Source organism: Hippocampus bargibanti, linkage group LG15, assembly GCF_051943395.1.
Source record: "Hippocampus bargibanti isolate YZ-2025 linkage group LG15, ASM5194339v1, whole genome shotgun sequence".
NCBI lineage: Eukaryota > Metazoa > Chordata > Actinopteri > Syngnathiformes > Syngnathidae > Hippocampus > Hippocampus bargibanti.
Window position 1 is genome coordinate 7514931 of NC_142748.1, and position 23475 is coordinate 7538405.

At 42.9% G+C, this 23475-nt stretch overlaps 1 protein-coding gene across 2 annotated transcripts in view; it reads left to right on the plus strand.

The window, feature by feature from the left end:
- Nucleotides 1-1288: 1288 nt before the first annotated feature.
- The window catches only part of LOC148887449 (retinoic acid receptor alpha), a 105141-nt gene continuing 82954 nt past the window's right edge, over nt 1289-23475 (plus strand). For both annotated transcript variants that reach the window (XM_089015134.1, XM_089015136.1), the window contains exons 1-2: nt 1289-1659; nt 3975-4103. The gene's annotated coding sequence lies outside the window, so the exon portion shown is untranslated. The remainder of the gene's footprint in view (nt 1660-3974; nt 4104-23475) is intronic.

A 23475-nucleotide genomic window follows, 5' to 3' on the forward strand; every position in this document is an offset into this window, starting at 1 on the left:
AACAACATCCTCTCTTCATGCTATTATCGTGTTTGTAGTCCCCTGCCCGGCCCTCCCTCTACAATTTGAATGACATACTTATAAAAGCAGCATCAAATCATGACAGGACAAAATCCCAAATTCCCTTCACAGGCTCCATGAAGTGCAAATCTGAATCGATGTCGCAGGACGCTGGCAAAATAAGACGTCTGTTCAAGAATTCTGTTATGGCAGCAGCCGTTTCTACCGGCGTGTGTTTTTCGCGTCAACATTACATGACTTGCGCTCATGTCACCTCACCGGCCCTCTTCCTCCCTCCTCGAGCACCGCATTCCTCGCATATGCGGTGATGTGTGACAAGTGACACAGCTTAGTGCCACTCACTGCTTAAGAGCCTCTAAAGCGGCGAAGGAAACAAGGCGGACACTGTTGCTCGCGTCCCCACTGTGGACATATTGACACAATATGACCTGGAAATATTTGTTTTTCACTTTTCGTAAACTTTGGTTGTTCCATTCGTGCAAAATTCACTCACAAATTAGCAATATTATCGTGTTGCTTTTGGCAACTGTCAGCGGTCAACAAACGAGTACAAAAAGAACCGATTGCTCATAATAACATTGAGAACACGGAATGGAGGAAAGAAAAAAAAGCCAAAGGCGGGTTATAACAAAATGGCACTGCACAATCTGTGATGGAGGATATTTTAGGCTTTAATGGCGCTCTCAGCAGGACACGGGGGGCACAGTCACGCAACGGCGTAGGGACCAGGTTGTTTAAAATTTCATGCAAAACACATCTTATGTATTTGAAAACAGCCAGCATGCTCGCCGGGCATCCTGCTCTTCAACACTTATCTTTTTTTTCTGGATTTGGATCGACCAAAAAATAAATACATAAAATTGCTGTGTGAACTCACATCATTTTATTATTTTGGCTTAGTTCGGGCTCAGACAAAATCTGATTTAGGACGGTGACGAAAGAAGACAATCTAAGATTTCTTACGCTGCATTGAATGGTTATGTAGTCCTAAAACACAATATTCTGTGGGTCCTGGAATTTGAGTGACAATGACAAAAACCCTGGCACTGGAGTGGGCACATTTTTGCACATCAGTGACTGCTGGAAATGCCGCCCGTATCTGAGGCATCCCTTTAAAATGCACAGTTGTTATCATTGAAAATGTGGTTTTGTATCATGATTAAGAATATTATTGTTATTATTTGTGCAGAACTGGGACACATCTGGAGTGGAGCAAAGTAGAGCAGGACGTCCACTCTCCCACCACTGCTCTTCATGACAGGAAAGGGGCGGGGCTCAACGCCTGGGTTGGCTTTCCGAGCCGGAGCGACTCTCTGATGGTTGCCAGCGAGAGAGCCTAGCCAAAGTCGCCGAGCTCTGCAGACGCGGCTCGCCGACACTCGTCCCCAAACGCGCAGTTGCCAAGCCCGTGGGGAGAGAGAGATAGCTTGACTGGACGCTGGTGACGCACGAGGATCGGACCAAGCCGCTCAAGAGGAGAAGAGCTCCAGCCTGTAAAGTTTGAAGCAGGGGGAGTGAGCGGCGGCGGGGGTGTGGGGTCTGCAAAACTCCGTGACTGAACTTCCACCGATCAGCCCCCGGAAGGGACCGGGACCAAGAGAAGAAGGAGGAGGGCGAGGAGGAGCCAACAGGTCCCAGGTAGTTTTGTTGCACTCTGACAGCTTGTCAACACTTGACAACACGCATGCATTGCTGGAAACTCGCATCACCCGGTGGACTTGCACTTGCCGACTGACACCCCCCCACACTTCAAACTCAAGAAACAAAATCACTTTAGATAGGTTAGAACTGGAGATACTGTAGGAACTGTAGAACTGTAGATAGATACTGTAGATACTGTAGAACTGTCGATACTGTAGGAATGGTAGAACTGTAGGTAAATACTGTAGAACTGTCGATACTGTAGGAACTATAGAACTGTAGATCGATACTGTAGAACTGTCAATACTGTAAAACTGTCGATACTGTAGGAACTGTAGAACTGTAGATAGAACTGTAGATAGATACTGTAAATACTGTAGATCGATAGATACTGTGGATAGATATATATTGTAGATACTGTAGATTGTAGTTACTGCAGATAGATAGACATTTTTTTCACTTAGAAAGGTGGAGTACCGTATTTTCCCATGTATAAGGCGCACCGGATATGTACAAGGATCTTTCTGTTGTTTTTTTGGGGGGAGGGGGGACATATTCCATGTATTTCAAATAAGAACTCATGTCTATATTTTTTGAAGGGATTAAGTCATCATTGTCCCATATTTTCACACGTATGAGGCACACCAGAGTATAAGGCGCACCCCCAATGAATGACAAAAGCTTTCCAAATATGATATACAGTATATATAAACATCTAAAAGTTTTCCAAATATAAAGCACACCACGTTATAAAGTGCTACAGTAGAAGATGGGGTTTGAAAACTGAATGCTGTCAAGTACTCTTCCATCACTGAGTAAATTCTCAATCCCAATTAGGGACAATTTGTTCACACCTTGGAGTGAACCCTTCCAATGTGTCAGCGTTCTAGCAAATGAAATGTCAGTACTCTTTTTTTAGCTTTGTGATCCCCACCGCACCCCCACCCGCGGGCGGCAGTGTTATCTTGTAAAATTCCATCTTGTAAAAACTGCAAATTATAGATGTGATTTAAGATGAATTGAAGGCTGTGACGAGTGGAACATCCACTTTTGCTGTTTATGTGACTCACTTGGTAGACCGTGTGTGTATGTGTGAGACATTAGATTTATTGAAATGTCATACTCATACAACATACAAAATGGCACCTCAGCTAACTTCCTTTTTTAATTTTTTTATTTGCAACAATGTGCTCCGCCGCTTTCGGCCTCTAACAGTTGCTGTGACAATTCAGACAAGACGCAGTTGACAGCTTGTCATATTTTGAGCAATTTCATGTCTTCCTAACCCATTGCCATTCACGGTTACTTACGAACATTCGAGTTACAAACTCCTCTCTCCAGTTATACATGTACGTATATTTGTATAGCATATATTTTATGTTTTATTTTATGTACTACATATATTATCAGAATCAGATCAGATTATGTTTATTTTTCAGGACAAACCAATACAGGTTACTGATCCAAGTCTTGATATACACCTTAAAAATACTTATATAAGCGTTAAACATACATTCTATACAAATATAGCACTGAAGCAACTTATGAACAAATTCACCTTATGAACGTTCGTAAGTTGGGGAACGTCTGTATAGGTTGTTAGCATCGACAGATGAAATGGGCTAATTTATTTTAAATGATAGCTTTGGCAACAATTCCATCCAGTTGGATCATTTATCATAGGTTGGTATTTGCGGGGATCAAGCATATTTGCAGTTCATTATTTTGCATTTTTGACCCTCTGGAGCACTGTAGCTGCATTGACCAAAACGCTGAGCCAATTCAGGTTCTCTCTAAAGCTGATGGTCTTAAACTATGCAGAGAAATGTGCCATTTTTTTGGTCTTAACTTTCTTCTGCAAAAATAAAGAAATAAACTTAATTCATCTTGGCTTCTCTGACATGCATCAACGGCGAGGAGTTTGTCTGTTCGTGCCAGCTTGACGCCTCACCCGCCTCGGTTATCACATTGGACTAAATGTGTCATCAGAGCGTCGCCCATGTCACGCTCGGAAGTGCCCACTCATGTCTTCCTACTGCCCTGCCTTGTCTCGCTCGCTTGTCTCCACCACCGGACGTTGTGTCTCTCTACTAGCAGCGTGTCAGTAACTCTGCTCGCCACCCCTCCTCCCACCACGTTTGTTTATTTAGTGTCCTCATCTGGCTTGGCACAAATCTCACCGATGAGAAACGATGACATTGTTGTGCAGCTTGATCTTGTTAGCGTAAAACAGGAAGCCTTTGCTGAAAACGTTTGGATGGAGGCATTTTCTTATTTTATTTTTTATTTTTTTTTCTTCCTCTCTCTCACAGTGACAGGTGGTTGGGTTTAATTTGGCCTGCAGCGGTCGGCGCGCCGGCTCGTCGCCGAAACCCGTTCGCCCAGTGTTTGAAAAGCCCAAAGCTGCGGCGATGCAACACCAACACGCCAAGCATTGACAGGTGAGACACGCTCCCTACAGAGATGTCACCCAGATCTTGTTTAATGGTAAACACCTCCGCCCACTCCTAGAAACTGTCAAAATGTGCTATTTTGGAAGCACTTTGCTGTCTTTAAAACTGCAAACTAGTGGAGGGATACCTTTGATGTGCACATGTTTCTAATTTGCCCATGTTGGGCTTTCGAGGAGTTCCTTAACTCATTCACTGCCATTCACAATTTTATTCGAGATTTGAAAATGTGACACAGAGCGCCATAAATTTTTTTTTTTCTTGGGTTCAGTTAAAGCGCTGGTTAGACCTCTGGCAATGTTCCCTTCCATCAGGGGGCAGCATTTGCCTCTTGACCATGTTAGCGCTTTGTTACAGCTTCAGTTGTTGTTAAAGCACTATATAAACCAAATTTTATGTATTATAATACATATGTATACAGTATATATAATATATTATTTTTAGGTTCCTGTTGTGTTTATTATTTTGCTTTGTGTTGACTATCATGTAAAGCGCTTTGTTACAGCTGCAGATGGTGTGGAAGCGCTATATAAATTAGGATGTATTGTATGGTATTGTAATATGGATGTATTGCATTGTATTTTGGACAGCCACCCTCATTTCAAGCTCACATAACTCCAGAGCCATATCATTTAGGAATTAACTCTTTTTTTCTGATGATGGAAGAAAGACTAAGGTTTGTAATGCTGCATTGAATGTTTATGTAGTGGTAAAACTCAATATTCTGTGGGTCCTGGGATTCGTGTGACAACGCCAAAAACCCTGGCATTGGAGTGGACACACACATGTCTGGCAGTGAATGAGTTAATAAGACGTTTCTTGGAAAGCCGCAACGTTCTCACGAGAACCCCACTTTGCAAGCGACCCTCAACGGGCTTCGAGGTGAATATCAAGCGGGAGATGTCCTGCCGTTTTTAAGGCCAGGATGAAAACCGTGTTATTCCACCAGCCTGACCTAATTGCGCTCTCGCTCTGCTGACACGAACACTGGGAGCAGTGCACTCTGACACGTCAAGATTATTTAATACCACCAAAGCTGGGAAAAAAAGAGTAATAGAAGGAGAGTTAAAAGACAGGAGACTTAACCCCTCGCGTGTCTGGCCAGACCGGGCCAGTGAGGCGTGCGGATCGCGGCGGCGGCAAAAAATAAACAAAAATAAATAAATAAAAGAGGATCAGTATGCACGAGTCGGCCTGCCCAAGCGCCGCCGGCCAACATGAGTGGAGCTCTCACATCTCAACATCACAGACTCGACTCCTCCCCCCACCAAAAAAAAGCCCACTTGGCTACAGCTACATTCTCTTGGTATCATCTCCCGCCCTTCTTTCCCTCTCACTGTTCCCACACTCACCCCAGTCCCCGAGGCACTGACGACGTCATCGGACACCGCAGCCAAACCGCTGTAATATGGCAATTTATTTCGACTTTACTCCAACAAAGTCGGCCCTGTTTCGTTATGCGCCAGGACGACTTATTAGCTAGCGCGAGGCCACGCTGCAACACAACAACTGACACTATTGCCAGTAAATATTTGTTATCTTTCCGTCGTGCCGTGTTACTTTCTAAAATGCGACTGAATTTTGCTTTTATACATGGGCAATTCAATTTTCCCAAATTTATTTAACTCATTCACTGCTAGACGTGCAAAAATGTGTCCATTTCAGTGCCAGGGTTTTTGTCATTGTCACTTGAATTTCAGGACCCGCAGAATGTTAAGTTTAAGGACAACATAAACATTCAAAGCAGCGTAAGAAACCTTAGACTCTCTTCATCAGAAAAAAAGAGTTAATTCCTAAATGATATGGGTCCGACATATGACCAGCTCGACTTATGATCACCTGATTTACGACCACCCGTACTTACGACCATGACCTCCAGACCCTATTTTTAAACATTTTAATTCTATGCCTGGCACTGCAACGCGCTAGCAGGCCGGCAACGCGTAGGTCGTAGCATAGCAATCGACCATGTGATGGCGCCAGAGGGGGGAGTTTGCGTGTCATTTAGCCTCCGAGTCTCAATTCAACATTTTGAATTGAATTTCGACTTACGTCCATTTCGACTTACGACCGTTTGGTCGTAACGGAACTCGTTCGTAAATTGGATGTTACCTGTACATCTTGGTTCATATAGCGCTTTAACAACAGCTGAAGCTGGAACAAAGTGTGGACATGGAAAAAAAAAGAGCTCTATCGGCACCCAAACATGAAAAAAAAACTGGGAATTGCACTCTACGGAATGCGCTCTACGCAATGGCAGTGAATGAGTTAACATATGTTGATCAAGTATTTTATGATACATATAATATGATTGACAGTTTACCGGTATATTCATAAAACCGCATCCTGTATGAGTCTCCATATATTTCTTCCCCTGAAAGCAAAACAACAATCCCATCAACATTTCTATTCACGTCATCCTCCAAAAAACGTTTTTAGATACCGCACATTTCCCAGCCATGTCAAACTCACTCATGATTGAATAGCTTCTGTCCCAGGACCCTTGACACTGTTGTGCATGTAAACATCAAATTAAAATGAAAAAAAAAAGCTAAAAATACATCTTTTTTTGGTTTGGAGAACATTACGCAGCTTTATAGTTACTGTACACTATTTTGGACGGAGTTTGGAAGAATGTTGACGTATTTGACATCCATCCGTGGACATATATGCTAATTTAAAATGTGAAAAAAAAAATCATAATTTTCATCACGTTAGCCTTCAAAGACATAACGTGTCCATTTACTCATCAATAAACTCATATTGTTTTTGAGAATGCCGCTTTTCTCTCGCTAATCTCCCCGCGGCGTGTCTCGTGATCAAGTGTCCCAGAATGGATGGTGCGTTGTGATATTTTAGGTTCCATGTTAAATTGCTTCAAGAATCAGGCCATGTTTCGTCTCCGTTTTTATTTTTTACCCACTAATGAGGTTGCGATAAAGACCCATATAACATAGTATACTTTCATTGATTGGCACCGATTGTTGCTTTCTAATTTCATTCCACATTCGACCCATGAAAAAAAAACAAAAGAACACAAAAGAAGTCAAAGATGGTTACACTACAAGAGTCGGTGCCTTTACAGCAGCTCCTGTATTTAGTTTTTCTACTTCTTCCTTTCCTTTCCTCTTACTTTCATCACTTTGCCGCTGTGAAATGTCAATTTCTCCACTGCGAGACTCATAAAGGCTAATCCAATCCAATCCAAAACAATGCTTGAAGAACTTTCATGCTAAAGGAAAAGCCCCGTGATTTGCTGTTGGCTAATTGTTTGGGAAAGCGGCTTACCGGGAAATAAAACGTGCCGTGAATTTTTAAAACACAAAGGAATTTGATATTTGGGCAACGTACAAAAAAAAAGGAACTGCAACGGCAAAGATGTTTACACTGGATTGCATGGTTTATCGTCTGCATGATCAAATCATCCATCCTTCATAAAAGCCTCTAGAAGTACACACCAGGCTCCTTTTCCATGCGCAGTTTCAAACAAATCCTCTCCATTGTGCCACCCCCCCCCCCCCATCCCTTGTGTGGAAGTGTGTGGTGGTTGTTACCCATCTGGTGCAGTTGCAGCTGCTTGTACATGAGCTCGAGTTGCCTGCCACATTTGTCAGCGGCGAGTGAGCGCGGGGGGTGCTAACCGCGGCAGCTAGTATAGCATGTCCTCCTTGGTAGAATTGGTCCTCATGTTGCACACAAGAGCCTTTTGGATGGCTGGATTTCTGAGACGATGGGGATGGCAGGCCTGAATCACCCCCCCTGCCCTCCCATTCAGTGAAATGATTGCTAGTGTACTACCTGTACCATCCGTGTATGCTATGAAGTGCTCCGATGAATGCTTGAGGTATTTGAGTACAGGTACTTACATTCAAATACCCTAAATGTGCATTATAAATTGTCATTTGTAATCAGTATCAAGGCATCACTTGATTTATTTGATAACACAACCCCCTAGCCAGCCTCCCCTTTTTATTATTTATTTCTTTATTTTTGCCGTAATGATTTTTCGCGCATTTCGTGCAGCATATAGCGGCCATTTATGATCAGCGGCGTCCATAAAGAGGTGACGGCAGTATGCAAATGGCGCCGCGCTCGTCGTATCGTAATGTAATGAAGTGCGTGGAATATGACCGATAATGAGGTGCGGTTATTGAGCGTTGATGGCTTCTTTGCAGCCTCGCCTTTGTTGTTCTCACATTTAGGTTTTTCGCCGCGCGACACCCGTTTCGCTACAAAGCCATTAGCACGTTTGGCGCGCCGGCAACGACAAAGATGTATGAAGATTGCGCTTTTGTTGATTTGCGGCTTTGGCACAAACGGATATTGATCAATTGTTGCCGGTTGAAATGGCGGAATTAAATTGGGCAGAACCGAGACAGATGCGTTGCAGTGAATTAAACAAGTGGTCCTGTCTGCCGGGTGACGGCACAATGGTGATTAGGGTTTTTCGCGCTAGCTGCCCTACATTATTTATAGCTGTGCTGAGGCCTGTCTGCAGTTGAATAGACCCACAGTCCATTGACCGGGTACATTACAGGAGGCCGCCTGGTAGCAAGAAGGGGGGGGTTTCAAAATGGTTTTATTTCCTCACGTCGAGGTGCATTTTCTTCCAAATGGAGGCCGGTGCCCCCGAGTGTGTTGTTTCCAGACCTTACATGTCGAAAATGTGTCACCACTGTTTCAGTCGGGCTGCTTGCTTGACTTGCATTCAGACGTTCACATTTTTTTCCCTTGCCATTGCCTCCTGTCACTTGGCTACAGTGCATTACAGTGTGTACGAACGAGCAGCACTATGTGATTTTAACTGTGTCCGCTCCAGTGCCAGGGTTTTTGTCATTGTCACTCGAATTCCAGGACCCACAGATTAATGAGTTCTAGGAATATATAACCATTCAATGCAGCGTAAGAAACCGGAGACTCTCTTCTTTCATCAGAAAAAAAGAGTTAATTGCTAAATGATATGGGTCTGGAGTTATATGAGCTTGAAATGAGGGCCGCTGTCCAAAATACAATGCGATATTAACAACAGCTGAAGCTAACATGGAAAAAAAATGAAAATGCTGAAAAAAATGCCAGGGGTCATGGCCAGCGCTTTATCTGAACCCAAACAAGAATAAACAACACCCGAACAAATTCAGGAATGGCGCTCTACGTCATATTTTCAATTCCAGAATAAATTAATGAATGGCAGTGAATGAGTTAAGTAGCTAGCATAATCGTGCTGTTGCTGTATATAAGCAAACTTTTCTGTACAGGAGAAATATTGGATTTTTTAATGATTTTTTATTTATTGAAGTGACATATGACTCTGACTTCCTTTTCCTCGACTCGCTACCATGTACCAACTTACTTTGCCTCAGTTAAAATAATAAATAAAAAAACTTTGAATGTTAACATCCTACCATATCGCTCTGCTGAATCTAGAACTGCTTCATGTCACAAAGAGGGTACAGCAAGTGCTGAAAAATGAATGACTCTCTATGTCTTTGTGTTGTCATATTAATTATGAAGTTTTTTTACTTCAAGATGGAGTGGCTGCCTTTCCAGCAGCTTCTGTGTTTTGTATTTTGTTTTTCTACTTCTTTCTTTCCTTTCCTCTTCCTTTCATAACTTTGCTGCTGTGTTACTTCCGGGTAGAGTGAACGCTAGCGCGAAAAGTTCTTATCCCGTGACTGTAAAATGTCCTTGAGAGTTTTGAAAGGCGCTTAGAAATAAAATGTATTATTATTATTATTCAGAGACATTTTTAAAATTTTATTTGCTTCGTAAAAGTGTGGGAAGGGACATTGAAATGTCCGTTCCAATTGGTTTAATATGCGCGTCCAACTGTCCTGTAGCATGGCGCACGTTATCGTATTTAATTGCCCGGCGTTCGACTCTGTTTGATTTTAATGATGGAAATCACTCGAAGGGTGCTAGTTGTGTAACTGTTTGTTATTTATGCCCCATGCCGGCAGCATTTTCCTCGTTCATGTTTGAGCACCGAGCGCACGGAATCTGTCCACTTGTCTAGCGAATTTAACAGGCCACTGTCAACCCCCCCCTGGGGTGAGTCTGATAACTTTTGAGCCAAATCTGGTTCTCGTTCTCAATGGCCTCTTTGTCATTTCCTCCATGTGAATATGAGTGTGACTGAGTCGTCGTTTTGTGGCGGAGATACCTTTGCCTGGCTTTCATTAGATGCGGGGAACCGCAACCAAAATCTCTTCATCCTCCAACCATTGTTTTGGTTTTGAACGAAGCCCCCTCGCTCATGTCGCATGAAATTCACGGCTTTACGTTGGCACCGCCGCCGAATCCAATATTGCGATCCAACCCAGGCCTCGCTCATTAAATCGGTGTAAATGATGTCACGTTTCGCCGCCGCTCTGTGCCAGCAAGACATGTTTTTCCACTTAGGCATTCCGATATTTGTCTGTGTCATAAACGCGGGGCATCTGGTTGCCAGCGGTAGGCTCCTTTTCTGTTTTGACACAGAAATATGCTTGAATCCTTCTCATTGCGATGATAAATGTTACTCATCACCTTTTGACCCCCAAAGGTCAAGCCTTTTCCTGGTTACCCATCACCTCTCTCCTTCCTGCTGTCTTCAACCGGCACCCTGTGGTTGGTCCTTTATCTTGCTTAGGCAATATTTTGTCCAAACAACACCGCTATGCATGTTTCTCGTATGATGTCAAGTATGGGATTCTTTATCTTCTGCATAGATAGTAAACGTGATTAGATCGCAACAAACAGGCATCTTGAATTCCGTTTGTTAGTCACGGCATGCAGAGGAGCAACAGACCTTTAGATATGTTTCAATTTTTAGCACTAAGCTGCATGAAGAGTGCGATTTAAATAGTGAAGGAACACTGCTAAATGGATCTTCGGTAAATTCCATGTCCTTACATTGTGTTTTGATGGATTAGGCCTTTCATTTTACACCACTTAACTTGTCAAGTCCATTTTTAGAATTATTTCTGAATAACAAAAAAAATGAAGTGGGTTTCATAGGGCGCTGCTGGGATTTGAGGTATTGTTAAAAAAAATGTCTGTGAAAAGAGATTGTCGAGTAGCAGCGAGAGGCTTTGCATGAAAGTTGAAATTTGCATACAAATCTCCAAAAATGGGTATCAGTGGGGCTCGGCCAGACAGCAGTTAAAATTCCTCAAGTCTTTGAGAAATGTTTTATTTGCCTTTGCTCCCATCACACGCCGTCTCGGGAGGCTCCCGGCGCTGAGATCATAAAGCCGGGTGGAACATCTACACACAGTTTTTTTTTCCCCTCCAAGTTTTGCACTTACCTTTCACATACTTGATATTGTGTCGATTTTCCATCACATTTACACAGTGCTACCGCCATTTCTAAGTGATCTGAGTTTTCGGAAAAGCTATTTTTTGACTGCAGTTGTGCAAAAATGTTTAAAAAAAAATCAAGCGCTAGCTTACGAAGACGGTCAACAGATAAACTTCCTATAATAAGCCAGTTATTAAAAACTAGCAAACTTTACCTCACGAAAAGACGCTAACTTTAATGCTAAATGACACAAATGGGCTACGGACAGAAACGTTTTATGCTCGGATGTGTCCGACAGGTGGCTAGGAGATGCTAATTGATGAATGATCATGGTGATATATGACCACCTTAAATCATTTCCAACCAAGCCCCGTAAAGCTAACCAATTCCCCTCATTTGCATTTGAAAGACCATTTAAAGGGGCGCAGTCCTTTTTCCGAAATCTATTGTCAACACTTTGTGGCTATGCTAACAGGCTTGCGGGTTTTTTTTTGTGCCTGGTGACTAATGACAGCAAAGATGGTTTTCTAATAAGGAGCACTCGGCAGTCGGGAATGATGAACGTCACCGCCAACGACGCGTTTTATGTGGGCTTGATTTTGTCGTTCTTCCTTTCAGCCGATTGTTGCTTGCTATCATAAAAGGTTATTAGCCTTACAGAAGAAAACTAAGCATTCAATCACATCTTGTAGGCTAAATGTCGTCGTAGTTTTCTACCACCCACCGTGAATATTTGATCCCAAATTGCAGAAGCGCGTCAACGCAAAGTCATTGTCGACTTTCACGTCCGTTTTTTCCGTATCTTCCTCTTATTCGCTCAATGTGGCTTTATCACGTGACTCCCCATCCTCATTGTTCTGTTTGGATGACCGAAGCACAAAAGCCCATCTCGGATGGAACGCGTGTGATTTTTTTTTTTACATCCTTCCACTGGGATCCCTGCCCCCCTGCCCCCTCAAGAGAGGTCATGTGATCCATGTGTGACTTAAGGGGGTTTCCACCGCTGAGAGTCAGGATCTCAATGAGAGCGCTTCCCATTGTGCGTTTGCGTGTTGATGGCGGCTGATAGGATTCTATTGAAGCCAGATAGTTGGAAGGGGAACGGGGTGGGGAGGGGGAGTTGTGATTATCCGTGCTGCTGGGCTGCCATTCCAAAATAACCCGTACTGTCCTGGTACTACCTACAGCCGATGATTCATTCCACCTGAGTGCGGAATCGGCCGCAATCAAACCCTACAGTGTAACATAACTGTCAGTCTGAAGTGCCAGTGATGGGCCTGACATGGAGTATCATGAGAATCCCGCCGTTCTCCCATTCCACACCTCCGTTTGCCGAAAATAAGAGTCCCCTCAGCAATCCAGAACTAGCCATGTGGTAAATTGAGTCCCATTTGAAAAGCAGATGGACAGAGCTGGTTGCGGTGAGGGGTCCGTCTCAGACTTGGGTGACTGTCTGCAGTGCGTTCCTTTCACCTATCATCAAGGATGAAGATGTGATTTCCCCAAGACTCGGCTCCTGTCAACTTGAATCATGGTGCAGACGTTCCCCATGCAACGCCTGCACGCAGGGTGGCAATTCCGTTCCATTTTTCCGAGAAGACAAAGTAGAGCAGCGGTGGTCCAATTGATTTTTAAATTGTTACAAACTATTACAATCTAGAATTAAATCATTGTTGATCTGTTCTATTATTGATCAAGGGAATGTCCTAGAAGGACCGTTCCTTGTCACGACTTGGCAAAGTTGCCATGAACTCATCTACTGCCAGATGATTTGCAAAAATGTGTCCACTCCAGTGCCAGGGTTTTTGTCATTGTCACTCGAATTCTAGGGCCCACACATTGAGTTTTAGGAGTACATAAACATTCAATGCAGTGTAAATAATAATATAGTCTATATATATATATATATATATATATATATATATATATATATATATATATATATATATATATATATATATATATATATATATATATATATGTGTGTGTAGTATATAGTAATATAGAATAAGTCTCTGAGTGTTCCAGAAATCGTATTTTTAAAATGGCTTTGCTAGTTATTTCTCGTGTTCTTGGGAATCTTGTGGGCTGGGTCGATATTTTACGAGAACTGGACCGTTCCTGGATTCCCAATATGCTAATACGAGGCGCCAAAAGCCCTGGCTGACAGATAAATATCACCCATGTCTCCATCCGCGGTCATCTCCATGAAATCGAATATGTTCAGAGTCCCCTTCTGTATTCGTAGCTTACGTCGACTAATAAATCCGCGTCGTTACGATAAAGAATTAGCGTGGAGTGATGGCGGCACGCTAGATTTGTCTGCATCTTTCCATAAAGGGCCTTCTGTGTTTTGTATTTTTTTATTTGTCCTTGGGGGGCCGAGGGGATTTCTCCAATGCCACCTGACTCACATTGCGGTAATTGAGTTGTGGTCATAAGCAACGCCGTGGCTGTCAAGCCACAAAAGGAACGTTTTTGCTCCAATTTTCACATGATGCCGAGCGAGCACGAGAAAGTCCGAGCTATGGGATAAACACCGGGGTGATTTCAGGCAGGGTAAAAAAAACGCCAGAGAATCACTGAAACTTGAACACATGGCTAAGGAAGCACAAAGCACTTCACTCCTACCCCTTCGCCGCCTCTTCTTTCTTCACATTTCTCACAGCTTAGAACTGCAATCGATTCGAAGGGAGATTTCCACGTTCAAATACACGCTGATTGACATTTTGGGGGTAAGCCCGAATTTGTCGCTCCCGTCAACTCCGCATAATTGGATACCCCGCCACTTTTATGTTGCTATCAAATGCCATCTTGCTTTGGAACAGACGCCATCATCGTCATTGTGGGACTGTCACATTTTCAGATTCTTATTTGTTTGAAACATTTTTTTTTTGTGACATTCGGAGCTGCAAGTGCTGGGCAATGTGGATTAAAACCACAAAGTTCTTCTGCTCCATGAGTTGCAAGTGTTTAGCCGCGAGCTAGCCAATATGAGAGGAAATTAGTGTCCATTTGTGACACGATGTGATACCCCCCTTGACCCATTTCCTGGTTAACTCAGTCACTGCCAGACATGTACAAAATGTGTCCACTCCAGTGCCAGGGTTTTTGTCATTGTTACTCAAATTCCAGGACCCACAAAATATTGAGTTTTAGGACGACATAAACATCCAAGACAGCGATAGAAAACTTAGACTCTCTATTTTCATCAGAAAAAAAACTTAATTCCTAAATGATATGTGTCTGGAGTTATATGAGCTTGAAATGAGGTCAGCTGTCCAAAATACAATGCAATATTGGGTTATATAGCATTTTAACAACAGTTGAAGCTGAAACAAATCACTAACATGAAAAAAGGGAAATGCTGCCCCTTGTGGAAGGGGAAAAAATGCCTGAGGCCATGGCTGGTGCTTTATCTGCACCCAAAAAAGAAAAAATCAAAAATCAAACAAATCTGTCATATTTTCAATTCGCCAATAAATTTGTGAATGGCAGTGAATAAGTTAACGTTGACAACCTCGTAGTATTTTCCTGAAGTGCGTCTTCCAAAGCTATCATCGAATAAAGTTTCGGGTAAGCAAATTATTTGTGCAAAATGTCAAGGCTCATTCTTGATTTGCCATTTGAGAATTGGTACATATGGCTCCATCAGGACCACGGACAGAGAAAAGGCTCATTTATATCCCGGCTGATTTATTGCTCTTTATTCTGAGGCAAGACTGATATAATATCCTGTTTTGTCAAAGTAATGAGTGATGAGGGAAACAAAAAAAAAAGATTTTCTCCCTTTTTGACATGCAATCGTGGCGTCATTCTGCTAGACTGAAGCGCGTTCCACTCTGCTTTCAACCACTTGTCTTTTCATTTCCTGTCGTTGCCTATACAGACCTTCCCCAACTTACGGACGCAATACGTTCCGAACAGTCGTTCATAAGGTGAATTTGAAGTTTCTTCAGTGCTATATTTTGTATGGAATCTATGTTTAAGGCTTATATAAGTAACCTGTTTTTGCTATGTACTGACAAATAAACATTTGATTAAATTGATGCTGTGTTCAGATATGTACATGTACAACTGGAGAGAATACTTCATATTTTACTACAAAAATTTTCGTATGTACCGTTGTTTGTAACATGTTCGTAAGTAAGGGAGTGTGTGTATATACAGGTAACATTCGACTTACGACCGAGATCCATTCCGACCAAATGGTCGTAAGTCAAAATAGTCATAAGTCGAAATCCATTCAAAATGTTGAATAGAGACTCGGAGGCTAAATGACTTGCAAACTCTGGTGCCATCACGCGGTCGATTGCTGTGCGAGAGTGAGATGCTGGCTGGCTGGCCAAAATTGTCGTACACGTTGCCGGCCTGCTAGCGCGTTGCGGTGCCAGGCATAGAATGAAAATTTTTTAAAAAAGGGTCTGGAGGTCGTGGTTGTACAGGTGGTCGTAAGTTAAGTGTTAACTGTATGTATACATATTTGTTGTTGTTTTTTTGCAGGATTTTTTTTATCTCCTTTACAATTGTAGCATGAAAAATCCTTATCTCCATTGTGAAACGTGATACTCCCCTCACCCCTTTCAGAGTCTTGTAATTATTTCATTTGACTCTGAATGCCTCCATGGCCGTTTTTATCTTGCGATTTCTTCTCGTGGGGGGGGAACTGTCCTTTGATGTCTTCAAATTCACTGTCACTATCTGGCACTCGCAAAGCATGGTTACGATTTTTGTCTTCACTTTAAGTCTCCTTTCCATTCACCCTCTCTGGCCCTCCCTCCTTCCTGTCATGATTTAGATCCCGACTTGTAAGTGGGTTGGGAAGTGGCCCCGGCGGTTGATGTGGAACACATGCCTCCAATGATTCACACTCGGCGTGCTGTAGGTCATGGCGTTCTGCCTCGCCAGCCCACCGCCTCCATCGTTGTCTAGCGTGGCACTGCTGCCTTGAATATTGTTTTTTTCCCTCCCCCCTTCATTTCCACGCTTTTTAATACCGCCTGACCTGAACCTGGATGGGTTCAAATCATCCCCGCATTTCTTTTTGTCTGTCTAACAAGTTCCAGCGCTATTCCACATTTTTATTTTTATTCATCACAACATGATGATCAACACACTATACAGTGATACCTTGGCTTAAAAACTGAATTGGTTCCCAGAAAGTGTGTGTAAGGCAAAAAGTATGTATTCCAAACATTAATTTCCCATAGGAAACCATTCAAATGAGAATAATACGTTCCCAGGTCCCCATAAAACATAATTTTATACTAAACAAGCCTTAAAACTACACACAATATACCTTATTTTATAATTTATATATTTATTTTAAAGCATTTCCTTGGTCTTTTATTTTTTTTAAACACATTCACTGCCAGACAGGTGCAAAAATATGTCCCCTACAGTGCCAGGCTTTTGGTCATTGTCACTTGAATTCCAGGACCCACAGAATATTGAGTTTTAGGTCAACATAAACATTCAATGCAGTGTTAGAAAGTTTTTTGTTGTATGAGTCTGGAGTTATATGAGCTTGAAATGAGGGCAGCTGTCCAAAATACAATGCAATATTGGGTTTTATAGCACTTTAACAACAGTTGAATCTGGAACAAAGCGGAATGGCGCTGAGCATCATATTTACAATTCCCGAATAAATTTGCGAATGGCAGTGAATGAGTTAAGAGTACCGTCGTAACACGGTGATGAAATTTTGGAAGCAAAAACGTGACAAGACTCATTTGTTATGTGCATGTGGCTTGTAAATGAAGTCGTCAATCCGGCTACATATATGGCTTCCGGCCTTTTTTTTGCTCGTTGTGCCATCAACCGCAGCCACCATCCTCCCATCCACATTTTCCTCTCTTGTTCCTTCCCAATTTTTTTTCTTCTTTCCTCTCTGTACAGACAGAGGAAGAGGTGACGTGCGTTTTTCTCATAGTTTTAAACGTTTCGTCCGTTTGTGAAGCAATTTCGGAATCTTGTGTCAACGACTACGAATAAAAATAATGTGAATTTAATTTACTCTCGAATCTACTCAGTGTGAAATCTGTGCCTGTTTAGTGAAAGAGCATTTGTGTTGTTGTTTGTTTATTCCACTGTACTTTGATCGTTTATTTCAAGCCAAATAAATATTAGACCATTTTAGTGGATAATTTCACACAGCACACTGCGTTAGTTCCACCTTATTACAGGACTGAATAGTTTTTCTTTTCCGCAATCACCAAATATGCATTCATTTACGGGCGCTCAGGTTTTACAATAGCCGTAACCTCCTGTATGTTATTTTCTGCGCTCTGTTTTTTACGATCCCCACCGCCTAACAACTTACCTCGTAAAGTGTAACTACACCTCCACCATTTTCAGCGTAAATTGAGGTTAATCCATTTACAGTGGGAAGCATAATTCTGTTAAAACTACTTTTTTTTAATCACCACGTGAAACAAAAAGGGGAGGGGCTTAAATTGTTGCTCTAAAGTAATCGCCCGATGCGGAGTAGAGAAAAGCATGGGCCGGTTTTACAGTATAGACGAAAGGGTGTAGCCGCGCTAGCGCTGAGTCGTCTGCAGTTGCTCTTTGGGGCGCCTCCTGACAGGAACTTGGCAGCCAGAAACAAAAACAAACTCCCTGTGGTGGGCAAGCCCGCTGGGCGGTGCAGTACCCCCCACCCCTCACCCCTAGCTCTTTCCCCTCCCACATGTTGCCATACATATTGGCCTATTACACGACCAGACTCCTCGTTTCTGAGCAAAATTGAATGGTATCTTCAAAATTGCCAGATGTAATTGGCAATTTTGAGAAAAAAAGTTTCCTACATCACTTTGAATAACTATTAAGTCACATTTTCACATTGTCGATGAAAAGGCATCTGTATTCCTTAATCCTTTAGCTGTACTCCTCATCTGAAAAGCTTCGTCAGCGAACTAAAATTGTGCTGGTAGCTCTGGCCCTTTTAAAATTGTGCATTTTTTTTGTTCAACGGACTATTATTATTTACCCGCTACTAAGATTAATCAAATGCCACATGAACTTTTCACTACCAGGCGATGTGCAATCCACTCCAGTGCCAGGGTTTTGTCATTTTCACTCCTTTAAATGCTAAACTCCAAATTTCAACTGGGGAAGCTCCACTGTGCTCACTTTACTTCAACGGTAGGTATACTCTGCTAGCACTTGTCATTCATCTTCCGTGATGGTTGAAGCTGCTATATTTCATTCCTGGCATCATGACTCTGCGTGGCGTTCCAACAACAGCATTCTATCGCCGCCTCAGGGGGTCGTAACTCCCCGCCAAGTTTCCCAAAATGCATCTGCCAAGGCAGCGAAAAGCCACAGCGATCTTGATGTAACTAACTAGCGATGGACGTTACTGTACGGGGAGGCCCAACGGTCCCGACGCACATTCTCAGAATGGCGTCCAAACAAAAATACACTGGCGCTTACTATCCAGGCCCTGACATCCGCACAACATATGTCTTTGGCTGTGCGCTTTGGTCTTTGGGCTCGCCAAACACAGTGGAGTATTGTGCAGCCTGACTTGGTGCCCGTCCAAAAGTCAAAGAGAAGCCAGATTGCTGAAACAGAAAGCACACTACAAACCGCCCAGTCAGCCTATCGTTGTTATGGTTTTTCAAACCAACGGGGAAACGGCGGGCTTAGCTCATAAACTGTATATGAACGCAATGCGGAGGGGCGACATCTTTATTTATTTTTACATACATGTCATTATCCAAACGCTCCCCAACTCACGAACATTTGAGTTACGAAAAACGGTATATATGAACCTTTTTGCGGGTATGTTGGAAAATGCTCGGACAGAGATGCTCGCTTGCGATTGGCTGTGTAGAGTATGTGAGCAGGGAGGAAATGTGAGGGAGAGGACGTGATGCGTAACAAAAAGTAATGGCTGCTGGCTCGTAATTCAGTAATTACATGCCAACAGCTCCAGTAATGTCCTTCTGAAGGCCCAAGGATATATCATCGTACTACAGTTGGTGTGAATTTATTTGACGACTGTGTTTTATACTCCCGCGTTCAGTGTTTGACTTCAACATACATCCCATACAAAATATACCACTGAAGCAACTTACAAACAAATTCACCTTTCCAAACGACCGCACGGAACATCTCTCGTTCGTAAATTGGGGAGCGTCTGTCATAAACTGCTCTCATTCAGAAGTAGTCCGATGCTTCGTACAGTTGTGGTTTTTGTGATGCTTTTTTTTTGTACATATATGCCACGCTGAAAAAAAAAACTTCCAACATCCATCTGTGAACTTTTTGAGTGGTCTCCGCGGTCCCGTTTTGAGGGGCCCCGGCCAAGTATTCCTCTTGCGTGTGCCAGTTGTAATTTGTCTGATTTGAGACATGCAAGACGTCGTGTAGTCACTTTGATGTTATTGTCATGACTCAGTGGACCACAAATCGAAACGATATTGACGTGTGGCCGTTTTCATACATCCATTTTTAATTTTTTTTTTTAGTACTGCTTGTCTGTATTCGGGACACACTGGACTGTTTGCCAGTAGCAACAATTCAACCAATATACTGTAATCTTCATCTGTTTACTCTTTCTGTGGCATAGCACAGGAAGCGGGGGTGGTTATGTCACCGTAAGCATCATTTGACACCCCTTCCATAAAAGAATGCGGCACCGCAGAGTCAAGATTCGGTTTTTATGTCACGTGTATCTTCTCCGTAACCTGCAACAAAGGCGGCGTCACGCTGTGTATCGCCCCACAAAAACATCATCAAGAATAGAATTTTGTTTTGAAGAAGCTATAAAACAGATATTGGGGAAAAAAGTCAGTTGTGCAGACGAAATCAGAAGAGAATGCGCCACCCGTTTCCCCAGGGACGCCATTAGCGTGCTGTACAATATATTCCTGCCTGTCTTTTGCGATTGCCATGTGTGTTAAGCACTCACTCGCATCTACGGAATGAGGTGGAGAAGACAGCATCAAGTGCCCTAGATGAACAACCACCAGCAGCAACCGCACGCACTTCCTTTCTCAGTTCCCAGTCGTCCCATCTCGATAAAACCCCCCCTGCACCCTCCACTCGCCCATCGATCCCGAAGCCTCCCTGTCCGCACTCATTGCCCATCGATCGGCGCCTTGCAAAGAGCCTCCGAGGGCTCTTTCACATCACGTCGCTCACTTTGTGTTTTTGTGTGTGTGTAAAATACGTTTGATGTATATCAGAAAATATAGATATTTCTGATCCTATATTTGTTAGATGGTATCACCACTAGTATAGAAATTAAAATGTTTGCAATGCAAAAATGTGTCCACTCCAGTGCCAGGGTTTTTGTCATTGTCACTCGAATTCCAGGACTCACAGAATAGTGAGTTTTAGGACGACATAAACATTCAATGCACCATAAAAAACCTTAAATGCTCTTCTTTCATCGGAAAAAAAGAGTTAATTCCTAAATTATATAAGTCTGGAGTTATGAGTTTGAAATGAGGGTGAATGTCCAAAATCCAATGCAATACATACATATTGGTTTATATAGTGCTTTAACAGCTAAAGCTGGAACAAAGCGTTAACATGGAAAAAAGGGAATTAATCCGCCAAGCCACGCGCAAACTTAGCTTATTATTGTTACCGCTTGATTTATTAAAGGTGTCTATCTGGGTCAAGCATCCCCCCTGTCTTCCTTCTTCCCCCCCTGCCCCCCACCTAACTAAAAGCCCCCCACGTCTCTTCCCTTTGTCTCTCATCTGGTTTTCTGTTTTTGTTAAAGGACACTTGATTAATGGTGCCACTGACAAAGGCCGCACTCTGCTCCGGGTTGAGATAGGGCTCCGTTTTAGGTAAACCAAAACACATGTGCTCCGGACAACCATGGGGAATCCCTGAGGAGAGCAGGAAGGTGGGGGGACGGGTGGGATATAAACTACAGTAGTCACCGGTGACAAAACATCAATGAAAGGGTCTTCCTTGTTTGTGAAAAGTGTCCGAAATGCATATAAAGACCTTGACCTAACCTCACACCCTTCAAGCGGACTTCCTAACAATTCCAGTCATATTCCTGGACCAATCTACCTCAAGAACCAGGAAAAGCCAAATATCCCTCCTAATTTGATGGAGAACGAGATGTCCATGAGGAAACCTCAGTCTTACACGAATAGAGCCTACGCCCCAACTTTCCATGCTCGGGCCAACGCAAGCAGAGAACGCGGTGTGGGGTTAGGAAGTCGACAGATCCGGGAGACCGTGCAGCTGGTCAGCAAGGTCAGCGTCCAACAGTAACACCAGAGTTCCTACACACCCAGAGGAAGGACGGCGGACTTCTGGAGAGTCTGCTGCAGTCCCCCCGCGGGATGATTTTGAGGCCTTCCTCTGGCTCTATGGGGATTAAGTGTGGCTTGCGGAGAGCCGTTGCATGGAGTCAGGCTGCGAACAGCCACACAGGAACTAAATCCATCCAACAGAAAGTTATTATTGTTGATCCAGTTATGTTGTGTTCACACTTGGTATTTTTGGTTTGGGTTCTTGTTTTTTTTTCCCCTTCCTGGACCTTCTGCCGACTTCACCATAACATTGACAACCACTCCTGGGTGACAATGATAATAATACATTTTATTTCAAACGCCTTTCAAAGCTCTCAAGGGCACTTTACAGTCACAGACAAGCATAGATACAATAATAAATAAAATACAATTATAAATAGAATACAATAAATAAAATATAATTATAAATAGAGCTACTCAGAAAATGCAATTTTAAATAGGTGGATTTTGAGATGGGGTATGAAACTGGGAAGAGAATCGATGTTACAAACGTTGGGAGTTCCAGAGTTTGGGGGCAGAGCAGCTGAAAGCTTTGTCCCCCACCGTGTTGAGACGGGCAGGGGGGGCACACAGAGTTGGAGGCAGGAAGAGGATCTTACGGAACGAGAGGAAATAGAAATTTGAAGAAGGTCAGATGGGTATGGATAGCTTTAAATGTATAAAAAAGAGGTATAGCGAGCTTGCTAACTGTGTAGCAAGTGATGGCTGCTTTTAAAGGCGTTCTAAAGGCGTGTGTCACCATTTTGCTTACCCCCCCAAAAAATATGAATGCTCAAATAGTAAAAAGCTAAAGCATGTGATTGGTAGAAATCCCCGCTCCAGATCAAGACGACACATTCATTTGTCATTCAAATCCCTGAATGTTTGACACACTTTGGTGTGATTCGAAAAGCTGATGTCGAAAATACACTGGGGAATTAGGATTCACTGTGAATTGGGACAACAGTGGTCGTGTTTCTTGCCAAGTAGTTAAGTTGGAAGTATTAAACTATGAACATGTTCTCAATAATTCCCATTGAGGGGAGGAACTGCAGAAATTTACTTATGTGCTTTGTATGACTTTCCGCTGTCATATTTTTTTTTACCATCCTCCTCCTCGATTGACCCGGAAATGGTGTGTGCCCAAACTACTCTTTATCTCTCATCCCCGGGGGCTGGTGGGATTGATGCCTGTTCACTTTATAATTTACTGCATTTGTTCTCATTTCTCTCATCTCTTTTCACTCATATATCAGATTTAGTATCTACCCCAAGGCGTTGCTGGCCTCGTATCTGCTAATGTGTTAGCACTTAGCATCGCTAAATCATAGAGAAGGCACCTCAACCCCTTTCAATGCTTCAATACATCATCCCATACCAAACTTCCAAAGTTTAACCTGCTTCTATCTTCTAACGTCCCATCATCTCCTGTCCGGCAACTCTCTCATCGTTCTCATTAGTTTTGACACCGGCTGTGAGTAAGTTTCACTTGACTGAGCATGCCACTCGCGCTAGCAAAGGGGTCTGGGGAGGGAGAGTCGCCAAATGCTCTCTATTATTACCACAAAGCTGTCAGACGCAAAGTATAAAGTAGCCTCTTGTTGCTGAGCGCTAGGTTGAACACACAGAGCAATTGCACGCTTTTGAAGCTAGTAGCAGGGGTACAAAATGGCGACAGAAAAATACATGTATTTGCGGACTGCGATGGACCTCTGCGAGTAATAGACATCCATTTGTTACTATCTTTGTGATCGCTTTATTTCCTGTATATGATAGCTGTCCATGTTAAGCGCTTTGTTACAGCTTCAGCTGTTGT